At 43.3% G+C, this 20,253-nt stretch overlaps 1 long non-coding RNA gene across 1 annotated transcript; it reads right to left on the bottom strand.

Moving 5' to 3' along the window:
• Positions 1-313: 313 nt before the first annotated feature.
• On the bottom strand, positions 314-20,030 carry LOC146209183 (uncharacterized). The gene is made up of 3 exons (XR_014703419.1): positions 19,921-20,030; positions 5,993-6,038; positions 314-2,388 (listed from the first exon to the last, which is right to left on the bottom strand). It is a non-coding gene; the product is annotated as an uncharacterized LOC146209183 (long non-coding RNA).
• Between the last annotated feature and the right edge of the window lie 223 nt (positions 20,031-20,253).

The raw sequence follows: 20,253 nt of genomic DNA, 5'->3' as shown, positions 1-20,253 counted from the left end.
TGAACCTTCCTTTATACAATGTTTCATTTTGAAGCGAAAGCTACATAGGATAGTAGATGCGCATTTCGCGGAGTCGGGCAGAGGCCACTACTGCGCATGCGCCATTACCATGACAACCAGTTGCGCCGAAGCCACACAGAGTCCGCCGCGTGTGGCGTCATCGCTTCTCTATGCGCCTCACGGTGCATGATCCGAGTCGCGCCACGCAGCTGGGATATAAGCAGGGCGATGGCGCGTTCGCTCCTCAGACGCGCACTGTGGAAGGAGAGCGGTCGTGCTCGCCACGGCAGCATTACAGGCTGCGGGAAATTGAATCTTCCGGTCCAGAAGTAGTCGCATGGTGCAAGATGAGGGTTCACATCATGAAAACGAGGAAGAAAGACTAAGCGGGTGGACGAGACGCCCAAAGAGCGAGAGCAATGTCTCGCAAAGGGACGCCACCACGCCGCGGAGCGACGACAACGTGTCGATTCCGAAATGTCAGTAGACGAAACTGTAGACGCTGCAAACACGGCTGTCGGCAGTTAACTGATCACACCCTCCGACAGTCTGCCAGTTCCTCTGCTAGGCGTGTGTTTGAGGCGGAATTTGTGGGCAACCAGTCTGATTTCGTGTGTAGGTCTTGACACCGGTGAATACATTCATATACATAACTCCACAGTCAGCGTTTCCCGAGTTATGGCTGACACTTTCGAGTCTGTTCGCGACATGTAAGGGTTCATTTATTGAGTATACAAAGTCCCACTATATAGTGTCAGCCATTGGTATTGGTATCCGATGTTGCCGCCAGGCTTGCCGGTTTTGAACGTTGTCGCCGAATGATTTATGTCTCCTATAGTAGCCCCTTCGCTCAGATCCGACATTTAACGAACTGGCGCAACGGCCAATTCGCCGTTGAGAGTCCGGTGGTTAACGCTCCGTCCCGGTAACTACGGATGAGATGCGGCGTCAGCATACACATACACAATACATACACAAGTAAAACCGGCAATAACCATAACTTTCGCTATTATGGTCAGGCCTAGCTGAGCTAAGCCACCAGCAATTTTTGTAGCTAGAGCTACATTGGCCACAATCTCTCCATTTCGTCGTGCCGGAAAGAAAGAAGAAAGAAGAAGTCGTGGGAGAAGATAGGTGGCAGCTGACATGACCGAGCAGTAACTGGACATAGGGCTTCCTGGCATTACGTTTGCAGGAGCTGCCAACTCGGGTCTCTCCTTTCATTTTGAAAGGTCATCACAGAATGAGCCTGCCAAAACCCTTGCATTTACGTTATTCCTAGGCCACGCAGGCACGTTCTTACTGCTCGGTTAAAACTGGGCTTTAAATGTTGGCTGGTAGCTTGCGCTATCGCGTCATCGCGAAGGTGAGAGTGGAAACAGAGAGAAAGAGGTGCCGTAGCGGAAGGCTTCGGACCCCTCCGCGGTAGAGGCCTTTGCCGCATCGCACTTTAGGGGTCAAAAGTGCCCCCTCTTGCATAAAGCTGAAAGAGTAAACCACTATGTGCAAGAGCCATGTCACTACTTTCAAGCCGAACCTAAACGTTGCCATGCAGATAGCTCTCGCGTAACTTCAGATTTAATCACAAGCTAAGCCGCACCTAATTTTTTTCAGTAATTTCAATTAATCGATCATTTGCACACTCAACATTTTCTTACCATCCTCAAGCATTGTCTTTACTTTGTGCGTATTCTGACACCTTTAAGTTCCTCTTCTTTCCAGATTTTCATTTTTTATGATTATTTCAATTAGTTATTGATAAGTTACATAGTCTAAATTTATTTCATTATCATCATCAAGCATAAGCTTTTTGTTCTGAGCATTTTGATACCTTCAAGCCCCCTTTTCCTCAATGTCTCATTTTTTAAATTATGTCAAATTATTATTTATCAATTAAAAGCTCTACACATTTATAATTCGCATTACTAACCATTGCATTTTTTTATTCTAAGCATTTTGACAACTTAACCATTTTTTAGATTTCTTTTTTATTCCCTAATTTATCAATTCACCAATTACAATTACTTCATTAACTTGTCATCGCCTATCCGCACACCAACCCATCATCAATCACTAGAACGACGAATTACATGATACGATTTCTTTACGCAGTCCCCCATTATTCAAGACACGGGGTGCCGATAACTACGACGCCGACGGCTTTTCGGCGAAACGAGCTGTATAAGCTATCGCTGAAAACCTGTAATCCGTGTACTGCAGGGGTTCAAGACTGATCGCAGGCTGTACGCTCTACCTCTAAACTTTATTCTCAACAGCTTTCGTGGCTCGAAGCAGTTGTAGGTGCCACGTCATCTTCTGCATGTACTGCTGCGCTTGATGTTCTTCGTGGCAAAGCAGAATGTCTTCCGGTTAGTCGTCCAGTATCCTCTGCGAGGCAAGAAAGCAAGTGATGTATGCAAATATACATTCCCCACACAAAAAAAAATAATAATAATGCTAACGTGTTTTGATTATGTTTTGTTTCTAAGAAAAACAACGGTTTTCTTGATGAGACAAAGCTATGTGTTCGAAAATTGTGGAACTCGGCAATGCGAAACCTGAACGCCACTGCAGATATATTGAAACCATAGAAGATTGAGCACGGAACATGCTATGCCGAGCGGCGGCATGGTTCTTGGCCGGCGTCGTTCCCCTCTGCTCGTCTGAAGTTCGCACCATTCGCCGCATATGGAGCATGAAAGTTTCAGTCACTCATGCCGTACTCTACTGCTCCTTCACTGTGATCGCTGCGCGGTCGTCCACCCCCGCCGTACTTTCCCTCCCCGCATTTCTCCCCAGGCTCTTTTATTTCTCCGGACAATTTATTGTTTTCCACGAATAAACTGAAACACAAAGAAAACGACACGCTCTAAAACGCTAGTTTCATTAACGTTAGTCCCAGTGGCATTTACGTACAAATGGGCCCAGTTGTGCTGCTCAATTACGAAGAGCAAAAATTTTCATTGTTCTGTAAGTAGGCTCGTGCGAAAAGTGTGGCATAACGAAGAGTAAGGTGCTGTAGCGGTGTTAATAATCATGGTGCTCAAGCTGCTGCTGAATGTGAGCTTAGTGTACCACCCACCTTAGCTGCTAAAACAAACAATCGTTACGGTATCCTTTTTTCTAAGCCACGTAATATTACAAACATTGTGGAAATAAGACGTTACAAAAATTTGTTTGCCGCATACAGAAAGCCCCCTTGTACAGACCACACGTACATTCATTAATGGTCCAGTCCATATGAATATTAAGCCATACTTACTGAGCGTTTTACAAATTTTATTTATTTGTATTCACTCGGCCCCACAGCGGTGGTGCAGTGGTTAGGTCGCTCGACTACTGTTCCCAAGGACGCGGGATCGAATCCCGGCCTCGGCGGCCGCTTTTCGATGGAGGCGAAAAGCAAGGCGCCCGTGTGCTGTGCGATGTCAGTGCACGTTAAAAACCCCAGGTGGTCGAAATTTCCGGAGTCCTCCACTACGGCGTCTCTCATAGCCTGAGTCGCTTTGGGACGTTCAACGCAATAATTCATGAACCATTTATTTTTTTATTTGCCGTACTGCCAGTCTAGTTGAGTTCATAGCAGGCGGGCATTAAATTTATAATGTCTAAAAAAGATGATGAATATAGCCAAAGCAGTTCTACCGAAATACTATAATAGGCAAATCATGCAGCACAAGAAAGCTGAAAATGAGTTATTAAATTCGGGTAAGCAAGTAGCGAACGGGGGAGCGCGCGCAACAATCAGATAACACGCGCGGTCGGCGCCACGCAGAAAAAGGGGGGCTTAAGGGGGGCGGAGCTGGTTACGATGCCGACGTGGACGCCGACGCGGAACCCAGGAACGGGCGCCAAAGAGCTGCGCTCTAAAATAAAGCGAAGTTGGAAAACCGATTCATATCTCTTCCAAGCGTGGCATGTAGTTAGGAACAAAAGCTTGAAAGTGAAGGAACATTTTTAACAAATGCATGTAGGAGATCCCATTCTCTTGTTGCCAGCGGAGAGAATGATTAAGTTTGTCATTGTGATATGAGTACTCGGTGTACTCACACACTGATTTCTTAAGTCTCATTAATGTAATAACGAAACATACTGTGATAAGTCCATGTTAAAGGCGTTATATAGTAGCTGATGGACGAATTTCGATCGCGCGAACTTCACTCTAGTTGATAGTGTTTCGAGCAGGGACATTACGGCAATGTATATACTTGGGTTTCTCATACCGTTCGCTTGTGAATGAGTGAAAATTCACGGCGCTTCAAAAGATAACGAATATAACGATTATTCATTCCTCCTTTCGTGCGTGTTCGTGTTTTCGCCAGTGAGATGCCGGTCCTCCTTCAAAAAAAAAAAAAACAGCATTGCGTAACGGCCACGCCTGAAAATTGCTACCACAAGCTTCCTGACAACAGTCACACCTCTGATAGCAGGTTAGATTGTAGCAAGACGTCTCCGGATGAAAACGCTTATACAAGTATTCTAACCAATCCAAAACTTCTAATTCCTTCCCTTTTTTTGTTCTTTTCTGAGTAGTTAAAGTAGTCATTCCCTTCGCAAAGAGTAAAACAGCGATCTTTGATGGTATTCCAAAGTACGTCATTGTGCTATTCTCAAATCACACTTGCTAAAAAGCTGTATCTGCTCAGGTTCGTGCTGACGTAACTGTTACGCACCATGTCCATCAAAAGTGGTCGACGAAACTGTTGCACACAGCGAACTCCGGCCGACGAGTACGCCTTACCTGCTCCTTACATCTCGCTCTCTCACTACTCAAGCTGTTTATTATGTTTGGCATTTTAATTAGATTTTGCAATGTACAATTTGCCCCGCAGTGCACTAGCTTCCAAAGTGACTCTTACCATGATAGAATCCATAGCAGTGGCGTAAACTGTAAGCGAACATATGGGGTTAAGTTCGCGCAAACACACAAAGAGTATAACGGTGGTGCTATTGTAAAGTTCACTCCTTTTTTATACCGTCCAAAGCAAGCCGCAGCTTTCAAAAATATATAACAAAATATAGCTTTAAGAAAATGCCAACTCTAGACTAAGATCAGAAACGTTATACTGGCCAGTTATCATTTCACAAAAATAGAAGAAATCAACGTTTACGTGATAAAAATGCTATTAGAATTAAAATTGAAGGTTCAAAATAAGTTATAAAACATCGTTACTCAATATTACATCGGTGAAGATGACACAGTGTTGGCAGGTCGTAAAGTGGCAAATTAAATACAAAAACACAACTTCGTCGCCACACTGTATATGTCAGCACTGCACTTCGAACACAACACGTAAAATCTGAGATACTGGAGAGGTAAGCAAGCGCGCTTTGAACACACTGCTCTTAGCAGTTACTAAACTGCAGCAAGATGGTCTAAAAAATTTTGCTGCCTCACATGCATCAAGATGTTGCTATCCAATCCCGCCATTTTCATCCTCGTTTCCTTTTATGCTCATGCGCCTCCAATTCATCAGCCGCGAATTTTAAATGTATTTAATCTTTAATTTTGCATGCTTGCTTCCAACTTATCACTCTATTAAATTATATTACTTTTTTTTCCTCCAGACCTTTCTAGTCGCATCGCTATTTCAGATTTTTTTCTTCTAGCATGTTAGCAGGTCCAATACATTAACGCAAAACACAGTGCTCTAACTTTTTTTTTTCATTCCCTTCACTGCGAGTGCCCTATAAACAATTTCTATTTAATTTTTTTTTACAACACCAACCCTATAGACTGAGGCACTACAAAAGAAGATTGTTATGAAGATTGAGCCCGAAGAGGCGCGCACAGGAACGTAAAAGTCGAATTTTTTTCGTTAAAAGTAGATTACAATACCGTTCTTCATTGGGATCGCTTCTGGATAGTTATTCAGAATTATCCTTTAACATAAAGTGTGCACGAAAAGTTAACCACAAACAGGTAATTGTTTTCGCACAAAAAAAAAAAAACAGTCGAAAGACGTTTTCTTTTTTTTTTTTTTTTACCTACCTTTGTCGAAAGTGTCCACAACTGCATCAGGTGCCACACGTTGAGCCTGAAAAGGGTGATGGCAAACCCCTCAAGAAAAGAATCAACGTCAAAAGACCAACCTGTAAAGCTAGACTAGATTGCCTTCTTTTGCAAGGTGGACTGCTTTTGGCAAGTAAAATTTAACCAGGCTGTGAGTGTCGACAGTCTGTTTGCATATACGAGGTGTCTCGTCTAGCTAGTGCCAAGAGTTAAAAAATTAAATAGCCCCGCCGGGGTGGCGCAGTCGTTATGGCGCTCGACTACTGTGCCCAAGGATGCGGGATCGATTCCCGACCTCGGAGGCCGCCTTTCGATGGAGGCGAAAAGCTAGGCATCCGTGCGCTGTGTGCGGTGAGGTGTCAGTTCACGTTAAAGAGCCCCAGGTGGTCGAAATTTCCAGAGTCCTCCATTATGGGTCTCTCATAACCTGAGTCGCTTTCGGACGTTAAGCCCCAAAACACCAAATTAAAAAATAAATATTTGAGATAGGCCAGTGAAAACAGTTGCATATAGCTCCAAGCCGCCTTGCGCACCACAAGCAATGTTTTGTTTCGGAAATATTTAATTAGGCAGTTACCTAGTAGTGACATGCTTTACTTAATAACGACTTAATTTTACTTAATTGCGAAGTGTAATTTTACTTAATTGCGAGCAGGTTCGGCACGTTTCCTCCTTCTTTGTGCTTCTAGATTCTTGCACAGTTTAGTTGCAGTATCAAAATCGGTAGATTCACGATCCCGCTGCCTTCGTAACCCTTGTACTTCAGCACGTCGAGCACGGCGAACCTGCGCCGCAGTACCAGACGGCCCTGCTTTATCAATTGCGACGCGAAGCAAACGCATGGCGCAGCCGCGTTCTCAGCTTTCCTTACACAATCTTCAGAAAAGAACGAAAACATGGACAATGTACCCCTTTACAATGCCCTGCTCTGCGGGCCGGAAGGCCTGGCGTGCAATGATAGGGGGAGAGAAAGAGAGAAGAGAGAGGGAAACGAGCTTGAAGGGTAGTGTCAGTTTGAGCACAAGCTGCTTCACGACGCGGCGAGCAGCTAGCAGCCGAGATCCGGGGAGCGCCGCCCGTGAACGTCAAGGCTGACGAGTGACTGATGCGAGAGGAAAGATGCCGAAGTTGAGGACGCGCGAGTGACACACGACTGCTCGCTCCGGAGTAACACACGCTTGTGCAACGCTGACCAGTGACGGCTGCCACGCCCGCAACTGACACGCTCCTCTCTCACTGTCTTACTTGGTGCATCTATGCCGCCGCTTCGCCCCCTCATTATTAGGTCGCGTCGCCACTTTCCCTTCCTCCTCTTGAAGTTCACTGAGAGATGGATGAGGGGAGAGAGCGGCTTCTGCTGCAGCTGTGCTGCCGCTCCACCTCCTTAATGATTCGCCGCGCGACGCTCGCGTCGCTACCTACTCTTTCTCCTCTTCAAGTTGACGAAAAGAAAGATAGGGAGCGTCTTCAGACAGATATCGGCAAAATCCGTGATCGCGGATTAATTGTTCTCAAGCTAGGCTTGAGTGAACAAAATCACCTGAAGTCGTAGCTGCACGCCCCGTTGCAGTGGCAAGTCTGCGGTGGTTTCTTGAGCGCGTGAGCCTGTCGGCGCATGTCACTGTGCAAGCTGCATCCATTCCGAACTTATTGGCTTAACGCTGGAGTTGGGCCGTCGAATCACGGCCGCAGATAGTTCCAATTCACTCAATCCACGGTTAAGAGTAGCGCAGTCGTTGTGCGCGAATGCGTTTGTCGCATCATTGTTTTGCATTTCGCGGGCTTTTTTGCAGCTCGAAGAAAAGATGCACTTCCGACTTTCCTTATCGCAAATACATGGAATGGGGGTTTCTGAAGGTACTCTCCAACTTTGCAAATCACATTATCAATACCAAATAAAATAAAAAATTAATCTCATCAACTAACTAATCACTCTGAAACAAAATATTGCCTGTGATGCGCAAGGCGCCTGGCAACTGTATGCAACTTGTTTCCCTGACCTGTCTCAAATATTTAATTTTTTAACCCTCAATACAAGTCTGCTGGGACACCTGGTACATCACTGAAGTCTGATATAGCAATGTTATTATCGTAATTGAAGAATTTGGCACTTTTTTTTTCGCATTGTGATGTCGCTTGTATTTTATGCCTTAAACTTATAACTTTATTTTCACTTTAATACTGCCAGAGTTTCCATTTGTCAACACTCTGATGTTAATAATGTCTTATTGTACTTTACCGACTTTATTGCATCTGCTCATGCTTGCTTAAATGCTAATCGGGTGGTATGAGGCTTTGTCAAGCTGTATCTTGTGAGTGACACCTTTTTTTTTCCTCTTCATCCGATATCATGTACTATATACTTAATGCAAATGAACTTTAACTTCTTTAAACGGGAACCTGTTAAAGCTGTCCTTGAGACACAAGTCAACACATTTATAAAAAGATATTTCCAGTCTATATCTGTTTATTTCTGGGCAGAAACTGTGCCGACACGATGCGAATGCGATTTCGACAAAACTCAGATTCGGGTTGGGTAACTGACTTGCGCTTTGCATTCAACATTCAGGAGTGTTCATGCCACACAGTCTACATCTAAGAGTCAAAGGTCACAAAGCTTACTTGCTTGTGCTTCATTACATCTAAGAACGGAGTATTTCCTCTTATTCGAGCATGAAAAATTTGTTTCCAGGCGCAACTTCACGTCTTTGGTAGCAACAATCTCATGAAGCAGACATAAGGCCTTGAGTTAAACAGCAGCTATCCAGTACACTATTTCTGTCCTCCGAGTTAAAAACGCCAGCTGTTAACGCCACCCCTCCGAGTTAAAAAGGCCACCCCTCATGTAAAACCCCGCACTCCTGGAGTCTTTGAGGTATTGGAAATAAATCTAAAAAAAAAAGCAAAAAGGACTAAGTCAAGCACCGTTTCTCACCCTCAGTTGAGCCAGTGTGCTCAAGTAGTCTGTAATACAACGAATGACATTAAATCACAATCAGTTTTCACAGGCCATCGAGCACCCAATGTCAGTTTTCAGCCTTTTAATTTTCATGAACGGTGTACAGGATATGAAATGAAAGAAATCAAAGCCTTTTACTCACCAAGCAGCTTGCGGTTCACCTGGTTCACAAGAACACGATAAGAAACAGCATGTTACTGAAAGTTTCGGTGAACCTGCTGCCCAAATATTATCTCTAAGATTATGGTTCGTCACGATATCAATAAATGGAGCTTACATCGTCAAGGCTGTACTTGGCTGAAACGGTGGCAAACACACGTTGCCGCTTCAGGAAAGTTATATGTTTTCAGTGAAGAGAATCGATTCTCATGGGAGGAATAACGTGAATATCCACTCACTTTTTACTGGTGCGATGTAGATGGGAAATAGGGCTGTGTTGCGCCGAATCCCCTATCACAGACAAGAGAGCACATTGCATGGCATGTGAGCAGACATGAAGGCCTCGCCCCGCACTGCTCAGTCTTAATGGTCTAGATGAGCGTTAGTGAGTGAGTGAGTGAGTGAGTGAGTGAGTGAGTGAGTGAGTGAGTGAGTGAGTGAGTGAGTGAGTGAGTGAGTGAGTGAGTGAGTGAGTGAGTGAGTGAGTGAGTGAGTGAGTGAGTGAGTGAGTGAGTGAGTGAGGGAGTGAGTGAGTGAGCGAGCGAGCGAGCGAGCGAGCGAACGAACGAACGAACGAACGAACGAACGAACGAACGAACGAACGAACGAACGAACGAACGAACGAACGAACGAACGAACGAACGAACGAACGAACGAACGAACGAACGGACGGACGGACGGACGGACGGACGGACGGACGAACGAACGAACGGACGAGCAAACGAACGAGCGATAGGTCCATGAACAGGACCATGATTTCTCTCTGACCTCCACACTCTCTTCAAGCTCTTATTTGTTTTTGTTTTTCTTATCGACTAGCACGCCTTTTACTCGTGTCTGTTCTCTCGCTCACTTTGCACTCCCTCGCATCTAATATTGTCATTTTTCCTGTCCACAACTTATTTTCAGCGGTAGATTAGCTTGTAAGTTACTTCACAATAGTTTAGTACTAACAAGCCACAACCACTGCGCGTACTTTCCTATTCACGGATACTGCTAAGTTGCTGTTCCTAGTCTTAAAATGCCTTCCGAATGCACGCCGTTAGCGAAACAGCGCCAGATAATCCGGTGTTCCCGTTTGCGTCGTCGTAGTGTGCAAAATATAACGGACGTGGTGGCTCTTGCGAGTGGTAGTTGGCGGAAGGCAGTGCGTTCTCGCGAGGCCCTATATATATGACACGGCCGAAACGGCAGACGTTGTAAGCGCGGGCTGCTTCCTTGAAATGGGTGAGTTAGACGGAAACAGAATCCATGGGAACCCTCGAGTTCCTAATTAGACACGCTACTCCTCGGCCAAGCAGGCAGTTTCGTACGTCGTGTATGAAGCAGGCATAAATTCTATGCCGGGTAATCTTTGACCCAGTGCGGTAAATAACAACTGCTTGCTAATGAGTGTGTTTGAGAACAAGCACAAATTCAGGTTGATGATTAAGCACGTGAACCAGAATCTGCAAGAAGAGGAGGTAGACCGTAGCCTAAAACTCAGTCGCGTCATACTCTTGAAGGTATAGCTTAAGTGCCCCCTTATTCTTATACTCTCGATGTACGGATCGGCCCACCGACGCCCCCCCCCCCCCCCCCTTCCCTTTCCCAATATAAGTGGCGATATTATTTCGTTACCACTTACAAACGTTTCACTGCCTCTTGTACTGTTTCCTTCTAAACGTCTCTATATAACTTTAGTTCAATTCAAATCATATTCTTAACCAGTTGGTCTCCTTTCCCTACTTTTCAACGCCTTTACACGGGCGTCTTCAACACCCTTACACGCGATGCGTATACATGCGCCCTGAGATTTCTGCTTAGTAAAATGCTTTGTCGCAGCCTAGGATGGTATAAAGGAGGTTAGATTTCTGACTGATAGTTTGATAATGATATATTATCTGGTACCCTTTCAGAAAGACAGCGCAGTGGTTTAGTTGACCAGAGTCTAAGGTTTTTCCAATTCTTTTAGCTATTGCATAAGTACACCATGTAGGCGACGTACGTAATCAGTGCCCAGTTTTTCAAGTTTTTAACGTTTTCTTTCTTACGGATTACGAATATTTCTGCGTTCTAACAAGCTTCCACTATGTTCAAGTATACAAACTAAAGACACTGGGGAAAGTATTCTTTGTTGTTTGTAGAATGGTTTTATGAGAGTTGATGAGGCGACGTTCCATTCGAGGCTATGAGAAGGGCAGTAGTAAACTCCTTCAAGTTAATTTATACCATGCGATGTTTTTTAACGTTCACAGATGTCGCACAGCACTTGGGCATTCTTGACGAACCCCTTCTGAGAATCAATCAATTGGTAAAAGAACAAATATCATTTTTTATATATTGTGAATAATGATGACTGATCTATAGCAGCCACGCCAGCATCCCTCCTGTTAGATTTTTTCACAATACCTTACCCTGATGACGTACTTTGAGCGCAGAAAACCCTGAAATTAAAAAGTTGGAGGAACAGAAGAATAAGACTATGGAAGCCGTTTCACTAGTTATAATATACACTCGTTTAAGGTTAAAGAGAACAGTTTTAAAACGTAACGCTTTGTTTTCACGTAATTTTCACGCCGATTTTAATAAGGAGTTTTGTCTCACTCGCTGAGGTGTAAACTTGTTAATGCGACATAACATAGCCGGTACCTCTCTCTCTAAGCAGTGCATTACTCATAACACTTTCTGCTGAAGTTCACGAAAACAGAGTTGGCAACCAATATTATGAACGCGTCCTTGAAGCTGTCAAAGAAAGTGTAAATACTCACTTCAAGCGCCTTTGCCATAGAGATGAAACCTTGTAAGCGAAAAACAGAGAGACATAAAATGTAGCAGAACATACGCCGTATCTCATGCATAATTAGCTCCGCTTTTAAAAGCGGCAGAATTCAATGTTGGTTAGTTGATTATTCAAACCTTCAAGAGTACGTAGACCGTTCATTGAATCTATTTGAGCGGATGTCCCTTCCACTTACTTCACAAGAGCATTTGCGATTATTTTCACTAATATGAGAGAAGAAAAAATTACAAGGGTGTACCTAAAGGGCAACTCCGGAGGTTTTTTGGCATTTGAATATTCTACTACAAATTTCATCATAAGTTCTCCTCTCTGTCCTGACGCATTCTGCAAAATTTGGGTGCCGTACGATAATCCGTTCACGCGCAACACGGCTTTAAAATATGCCGTTTTCATGGCTTAAGTTGAGAGTATTTCTGCGGGCAACAATGAGTTTCTGACGTCACAAACAGCATACTGGCGTTACTGTCCACTTCTCGCGTGATTATGAAATTGTGAGGCTTATATTAAACTACCTCCGACATTTTATGCAGTGCATCATGATTTCCTTACTTTATTTTCACCATCCAACGCACGTACAAGTGTTCTTCTAACACTGATTGTGACGTCACCATTTCGTCAACCGGGACATCGTGTCTGGCCGTGAAAGCAGTTTCGGTTTCGATGTGATGTTTTCTTTTTTAAAGATACTTCTAATTGGAATTTCGAAAAACGGTTTTTTGTGTTGGAGTCAGGATATGCCGAGGAATGTAATTCAACTAAAAACACAAAATGATGAAATAACCACCGGAGTTGCCTTTAAGCCTCCTTGCGTGTGTAAACGCGAAAGAATTGCGAGTTTCATGCCTCATTTCTCTATGTGCTCGTTCTATGTTCCGTTGTACGATGTCTCCAACTTTATTTCTAATTTTAATGATTTCGATTAAAATGCACAGCTTAGATGTGAACAAGGCTCCAGGCTCATTTGCGGCTCACAGTCGACAGCTGCACGAAACTGCTGTGCCATGGTGATTTGTGTTCATCTCCCTAGATGGCGGCCCATGAGTAAGTATGCTGGTCACAAGGACGAAGAAATAAAGAGCGTTAAGCAGCAGGTGAAAAACACAGAAGGTAAAAATTGGATAAATTCGATGGAAAAGAAACAGAGTGTGGAATTATACCGAAAGTGAAAAATGCAGATCAGGAAGGAAGATTTCTTTGATAACTCAAGAGGCAGTGCCCTACTTTTCGAAGCTAGATCAGGGTGCCTTAGAACACGCAGCTACAAAAAGAAATTTAACAATGGAGATGACGCATGTGCTGTATGTGGAAACTCCAGTGAAACAGTTGACCATATTATACTCGAATGTAATGGTATCCATCCGGAAGTTGGTGCAGGCGCAATCACCGTTCCTGAAGCTCTGGGGTTTAGAGATAACAGTGCCTGGGTGAATAACCCGGCGGTGGAAACTAGCAAAAAACGACTGGAAGATTGGTGGCTTAAAAGCAGAGAAGTGACATAATGTTAGTAATGTAGGAAAAAAAATTTAATAAATAGAATGATGGTTTAGTTAGCCATTCTAAATCAATAATTAAGATATAGGGAGAAAAATGAGCATGATAGCTACTGCTACCACCCCGTTTCAAAGGGGACGCTCCTATATTCCATCCATCCATCCATCCATCCATCCAAGGGAGATTCATTGTATTTGTTTCAATTTGAATGTTGTTTGAGCAGATTTTGGGACGCTTTCGCTACCTTACATAACCAACACTCGGAAACAGTTTTTTTTTTAATTATTGCATGCCGCTACTTAGGGCCACTGAACCTCCAGATGTGGGCTTTTTCTATGGTAGGCGAGATGAATGAAGTGTCATACCACTTTTGCGAAAGCCAATCAAACGCCTCCGAATGTGTTATATTTGTTATATACGGCAGAAGATAGCGCCCTCTATATGCCGCCAAAGTTGTGGTTGTGAGCAGCCTGGCTGCTCTAGAGAGTTGCCAGAAATAAAGCGTCATCATGTCTGCCTGAAATACAGCATTGTCGAACGTGTGTCAATCAGAGTCGTCTAACGCGACCCGGAGCGCATCCGCGGACCCACGCATAACAAGTGACAGTAAATGATAATAATCGAGAAATTGAATGGTCTCAGCAAACATTTAGAGCTGCCCCCAATGTACATTGTCCCGTTGACAGAGAAGTTACTTCCGAGAAATAATTCATCCTTATTGTTTGCGTCAGTGTTCTTTTTCTTGTGTCTCCCATACAACTCAGAGGCACTTTCAGGATTTTCCCCCGCCTTAATATGATGTCCAAATGAGTTGTTGTGCCGAACATTAATGGCCGTTTTTACAAAAGCTGAAGGGAAAACAATACGCTAGGACATTTCTTTTTATCGTCGCGTGTTTTTTAATAGCACCTTTTTTGTAATATGTAAGTCTTTTTTTTTTTGTAGACACAATAGGCACGTGGGCTGAGGCTAACTCTTCTGCTTTTATATATTGGCACGGTAATTGACTATTTTTGCCACACACTATTCCATTTTTAATGATTGCTTTTTTATCTGACCAGAATAAATTAAGAGGATGCTTAAGCTTCGCTTAGAGTAGGCGCGATAGCTTGCATTCGCTTGCTTCATCTTTTTTTTTTTTATCTACGATAGTCTACGACTTTTAATACGATGCACTGTGGCACAATGTCTAATCCCTTTCAGTTTTTTAGTTATGAAGGAAAATTGAACAGCTCATCACTATCAAATTTTTGGTCACGACGGACGCAATAACTCAGTACGTTCAATTTAATTATTTTCCTTATTTGTTTTTTTAATTTTGTAATACCTTTATTATAGATGAGTAATCAATCAATTATAGGTTAGTACTAACCCACAACCACAGGGTTACTTTAGATTCATTACCTAGTACTAATCAGTGAAATACAGGCCTTCATTTTTATTCTGTCGTGTTCCGAACAATTTCAACATCTACCGACATCTCCCGAGCCAAACTTAATAGTATTACGACAGACTTTGGACTGAACGAGCTCTGTACATTTTGCGTGACTCTAGCAATTATCCTACAAAAGGATGCAAAAGTGCACTCACGGTTGACCAACTTCTTGAAAAGATCCTCCGATATGGAAGACTGCGTGGCGACACAGATGGAGTTACCGCCATGTTCATTGCAGATTTAAAGGTTAAAGAAGGCATTGCAGATGCATGACTCAAATTTCGCTGTTGCTATTTTTGTTTCATGATATGACGGAATGATTTCACGTGATTTATATAGCAAGGGTACCTCAATGACATATGATGTCAGTACCGAAAGGTAAAATAAATAAGGAAACGCAGGTATCGTGTGTATCTTTTTATCACCACCAACAAATGTTTCCAAAATGTCAGCGTCACGCACCTCATACTGGTCGGTAAATCTGTAGAACCCTGAAAAGAAGATAGAATATATATTTATAAAATAATGAAGATAATATGATGCAACTTAGTTATAATGTTATCCACTTTAACGAATATAGTTTTACATCTAGTGGTATCGTTAGCATGCAACATACACGAAAAACGCATGTTTTTGCCCCTTAATACTTCATTTTATTGCGTCTACTAGAAGTCCAAATAACAAGCGCATTTCCTCGCTCCTTGAGGGAACATTTTTAGAGTTGACATTCACGCAGCCATAGCCAACAGCAACTTCGACATGTCTAACCTATGCAGTTTCTTTTTACCAGAAACAACTTTGCTAAAACGTTTCCCACAAAACGTCATTCAAGTACTTACGGTATAACTTCGTATATACCTGCCGATTTGAGAAGAAATGTGGAATTACCAATAGCGATATCAGGCGTCCAGCAACTTCCCAACAGACGTATGTTAACGAACTTACCTCCTGGAAGAGCTTTTCAGCTGCGTGAAGCAACACAAAGAAAGTAATCAACTAATGCTGGGGGAAAAGGTGGCATCAACCGGCAGTCCACCGCGTGAAATACGTTAATGCGTCGCTTGACTTCCGGTCACACAAGTCAAGTGACTGAGCAAGACAAAGGTGCAAATCTAATTATTGATAAGGCAAAGCTGTAAATTTACACAAATGTTCCGCTTTCATTGACGTTACATAGATTATCGATGACCTTACACGTATATCTCTATGCAAGCAAAGCCTTTGTCAGATCGTAATGCTGAAGTTATTTAAATATGTGTATTTGCTATATTGAACTAATTTTGCTGCCGCGTGGATGTAAGCTTCATTAATAGTTGACATAATTATATTATTTTGCAGTATTGCTGGGAACCTTATATAAAGCTCTTCTATACCTCCAAACCATTCAACGCTTCCAGCCTTTTGAATGTTTTCATTTTAAGGCTGCAGTCTCCTATATATCACTACGAAACGTACACATGAAACGGTCCTTGAAAGAAGAGAGCAAGTATAATTGCTGTAGATCCAAGAGTCTCGAAATCCAAGGCTTATTTCTTTTGAACGACAATACCCTCCAGTTTTCCTCTGTCCATCAAAGCACTGTAAACTGGACAAATTGGTCCATACATACCCACTACTCCCCGGCGTTACGAGTCCGCAACATTTCTCCTCAGCACTTCTATCTCCGTTCGTTTCTGATCCCCCCCCCCCCCCCCCTTCCGCCCACTAAATACGCATTCGTTCGCAGAGTCTGAGTCCTGCTTTGTTAATGTGCAGTTCAATCGGGTGGAATTTTTATATAGGTGTAATAAAGCCAATTGGGCACAGTTCAGAGCAATATTTCCTTTTGTGAAAAAGTACCAGGATTGGTACCGACAGCCTAATTTCATTTCGGCGCGATGTTTTCGGGTTGACAAGCGTTCATTCACCTATCAGTGTCAGGGTATAATGACTTCCCCACCGTGATCACGTTTCGCCTGAGTGCGCAGGGTCATAAAGGAATCATGCGACTCTGAACTTGCCCTCTGTAATCTAACCATTAGCGAATGAAGTCAGCCTCCTTCGACTGACACGCGTTGCAGCCGGATCATAATTACCTTGTCCCTGCAGTAGCCCTGATACAGCATGGTCTTTGTCAGGACAGGACATATTTTTTAACAAATACATCCTCTCTCAAAGACATGGGAAATAATATGCATGCTCTAATCTCTCGAATAATTACCACTGCACGTAAGTAGTGTGCGACGCCATCTTGTCTCATTACTATAGGGCTTACAAAGAGGCACTTACGAACGTTAGTAATGCGCGCACACTGTTGAAACATAAAGGATGGCCGAACAGGGAAAAGAAAAGAAACTTACGCAGTGGCCGTTTTGATATCTGTTGCGCAGTGAGAGATAAAAGCGGGCCATGCTTTAAAATGCACCTGATTCTGATTCAATCGTAAGACAATTAAGCATTCCGAAAAAGAAAACACGTTCTACCTTCTTTTTCCGGGAAGGCTACAGGTAGCAAATGACAAAGTAATGCGCTGAATATTGATGGCTAATTAATTTACAATCCTCCTGCAAGGAATTTATCCATACTCCAACTTCCTGTTATTCTCTCTGACTGAAAATATAACGGTCCAATATTGCCTTCATGCTAACGTCGTTCTAAAATATGTTGCACTCTCTAGAAATTTAACAGCAAATTTAGCTGTCAGAGCCACATGACAAATGAGGACGTTCGGCTGAAGCACATCTAGGCCCACGCCTCTTAATTTCTGCGGTATACCTCCGTCTTTTTGCACTACTAGGGCACAGCTAATAAAAGAACAATGCCATTAATTAGATTCATGACATACAACAATATGTTAATGTAAGTTTTACAGCACGTGGAACACAAATGCAGCCTCTGGCCCCGCGATAGCAACACTCTTTGCGCCACATTTTCCATTTGAAATTTATTATGATTTTCGTCTCGGATAATTTGGCTTAGAGAAAAGCAATTCAGGCGCTAAGCAACTGTGGGCATGCGAGACGTCGTTGTGGAGAGTTTCAGATGATCTCGGTTACCTGGTGCTCATTACAGGTACTGATATCGCAGAGTACACGAATGCCTTGCGTTTGGTTCCATCTAGATACGGCCGCCGCTGCCTTGACTGGATAAGGGCTGCCGTGACTGGGCACTGGCTCTGTCCAAAGATTCTCATTTATTGAGTCGAACACGTCAATCAGAGTCGAGGAATCATTACGCACGTTGCGCTGTAAATGCACTATGAACACGAGGTATAATTTTTAGAACAACACACAGATGATAAACTGAGCGCTATATAGATTGAAAGCTGTAATCCAAGAACATGTCTGAAAATGTCTTTAATGAAAATACATATAGTTGATTATGAGCAGGTTTAAAAATCCCAACAAACAGAAAAAAGCTATGCAGGTTTACATTTTTTGCATTACGGCAGCATTTCGTTGACGTAGATACAAGGAAACAACAAATAAAACGAACTCAATGAAGTCCTTTTTTAATTTTTTTTTCTTCCTCAAAAGCGAGTTAGTGGAGAAAGTCTCTTTCAGTAGAAACGATAGCCTTACGTGAGTTCGTACTGCGATTTCATATATTAGGTAGGTTAGAGTAAAAAAGGTTCTGTTCCCCTCCTACATGATATTTGAACCCCCCGTTCCTTTTCCACCATAATTTAGCCCTGAGTACTATCTGTTCTTCCTGTCTATTTGCGTTACGGTGCTCCTACAATGCAAAAACGTACATTGCATTTCAATCACTTACGGTGCCGCGGCAGACGTAAGGTGACAGGACGACTGTAAAAAGTTGTAAGAAAACGTTGAATAAAATATACGTCCGCTTTTTGCACAAAGAAAATATTTGGAGTACCTTGACCCGCTATTTCCCATAAATTGTACTGGAAGATTTTGATCCGCTTTGCCACAAAACATTATTTGAAAGACCTTGATCTGCTATTTCCACAAAAAGTTATGTAAAAACCCTTTATCACGCTTTATCTCACATGTTAGTACTATGGTACATTTTATCGTGAAAAGCAGTGCTACATTGTTGATGCATAGTATTGCTTCAGTGGAACCAATCATGTTCTCTAGGAGTAAATATGCAACACAGCCTCAGGAATCCTGAAATCAACACCAAGTTGCCGACCTGCAACTTATCGTCGCCGAGAATCTGTTTAATATACAAAGTTGCATTCATCGCAATTTGGCACTCCCTTCAAAGGACAGCTTTACTGACCTTTGTGTATGAATTTTGCCTTTTTTGGCCGTGTGTCGTGACGCTGGAAACTATAAGCTATATCGAGAATATTAACCATTCTAACCATTAACTCTGAGGAATCGTACCAACGCTGCTAATCACACAGCTTTGTTCTCCTATTTTATTTTGATCTTATTTATTTAAAATACACCTCAAAGGCCCCAGGTGTCGGGTATTACATGAGGGATAGCGGCATATTATCAAAGCTATACATTAGGTGTCATAAATAAATTATTTTCTCAATGGACATTTTAAAATCTTCCGGAAAAAGTCCTATGTACACGGCGACTTCTATTTGCTCTCATTAGTTTGCGGATGTTAATAAAACGCATCTCTGCTGCAATCGTACAAGCTAATGAATTTCAGTGCTTGAGGAGCACCAAAGGATCATTTGTAAGCCTCCTTTCGACTGAAACATTTTCAGAGTCTCGGCTACTGAAGAGAACCTCTACGGTGTATTACATCTGACCACGATATTCACTCTTCGGTTCCACGTGAATGTGCCCCCCCCCCCCCCCCCCAAAAAAAAAAAAAATGAGCCATAGTCAGCAGCAAGCCAACAACCGCGAGACTTCTGACGCACTGTGACATATAACACTGATTCCACTTAACGTTCCTGTTTATCGGCTGGGTGAGAACTGGACGACCGGAACACGTAGCGCTGCGCTCTCAAGCTCATTCGTTTCGCGGACATGTCACAGTTGTAAAAAGCCGCCAAACACGCTGGGTCTGTAGCACTGCTGGGCTCACGTGCACACGCAAAAGCCCATACACACATATGGACAGAGCTATTATTGCTCCTGTCCACGCCGCCACGACAATCGATCACTCACCGAGACAAATTCCAGCTACGATGGGCACGTATTTGACGGTTCCACATCTCATGATGGAATGATCGCGGAGGCAATGCGTTGCTGTGCTTATTCCAGCTGAGCACTGAACGGCTGACTGGAACCTCACAACCAGAACCTTCCTGCCCTCCTTGCCTCGGATCACTCCCGCCGTGTACGCTATCACTTGCCTTCCGCCCCCGCAGGCATACCGATATTCCAGCTCGAAAGGACGGCAGCTGCCCACTGCTCGAAAGAGAGGCGGGCAAAAGACGGAAGTCGTTGGCTGGCACCGGCTGCACGTATGCTAATTCACGACCGCGAGCGCTACAGCCT

This window comes from Amblyomma maculatum, chromosome 1, assembly GCF_055883805.1.
Source record: "Amblyomma maculatum isolate TAMU_Amacu chromosome 1, ASM5588380v1, whole genome shotgun sequence".
NCBI lineage: Eukaryota > Metazoa > Arthropoda > Arachnida > Ixodida > Ixodidae > Amblyomma > Amblyomma maculatum.
Note: the sequence above shows the minus strand (reverse complement) of the source record. Positions and strands in the feature narration are given on the sequence as shown.